The sequence below is a fragment of the Notothenia coriiceps genome, unplaced genomic scaffold (genome assembly GCF_000735185.1).
Source record: "Notothenia coriiceps isolate Sejong01 unplaced genomic scaffold, NC01 NC01_scaffold00033885, whole genome shotgun sequence".
Taxonomy (NCBI): domain Eukaryota; kingdom Metazoa; phylum Chordata; class Actinopteri; order Perciformes; family Nototheniidae; genus Notothenia; species Notothenia coriiceps.
In genome coordinates this window covers 70,941-72,068 of record NW_011366586.1, presented here as the reverse complement: position 1 = coordinate 72,068, position 1,128 = coordinate 70,941, and positions in this window count along the sequence as shown.

Sequence of the window (1,128 nt, the reverse complement as noted above, 5' to 3'; positions counted from 1 at the left end):
TGGGCCGAACACAGGGGCCGAACACAGGGCCGAACACAGGGGCCGAACACAGGGCCGAACACAGGGGCCGAACACAGGACTAGAGCTGAAACCATTGACAACTGTCAACCTACCTGATTCACATGGTTTGTTCTAACTTGTGTTGCCAAGAAACTCCCGTGAAATCCGGCCATCCATCTCACTACTCATATGCTTATGTCGTGTAACCCAGTTGTTTTGTGGTATCGAGATGCAATAACCTTGTGGCCTAGATAACCCTACCTCCACCCACAAGATGAAGGAAGTTGTGTGACGACTCGCAGAGAAAGATTTACAGCTCACATCCTAGTATCTCTTCCAATCCACATAACTTTAAATCATCAATAGACCACCTGTAAACAGCTAGTTTTCTTAGCTTTGTATACATGATTTAACTAGGCACTATCAACCTTAATGAGTAAACATTGGTTTAGTAACAACAGTGGGAGGGTTGATTGAGTGCATAGATACAATTGGCTTCTTGATTTTCAAAGTCCCTACCTCCTTTTTTATTCTACCGGTCGTTAAGGAAGAGAAAGAAAAAGCAGTCTTCTGGTATTGACACCCTTTAAGCTGGGCAGGTGCCGTGTTTACGCCTGGTGTTGGGTATGGGCTGGAGGGCATTTAACAAAACAAGTGGTGGCAGTGAGTGAGTCATTGTTGCCTCTCTGTTTGAGGTTTGTCGTTGCCACCAACATGTTATCATGCAGTGACATTATTCATCAAATATACAGTCGTTTTTTTATAATAGCAATCCTTCTTTTGACAGTAAGTGAGAAACTAGCAAAGGAGAGTTACATTGCACATGAGATCTTATTCATAGCATGTTAACAAGGCATTACACATAATATAAATACATAAACAGTTTTAAGCACCAGCCTTTAAGAGATATGTATGAATGCATTTTAAAAGACACAAACTGTTCAGTCTGCTGTCGTCTGGCAGGCGTTACCACAGCATCCGGACAAAAACCACCAGACTCAGAGACAGTTTCATCCCACAGGCCATAAGACTGTTAAACACCTGGACTGCTGAAACAACATCCATAACATTCATTATGCATCTATTTATCTAATATATCATTCCAATAGCTTGCATATAGACTCTTAT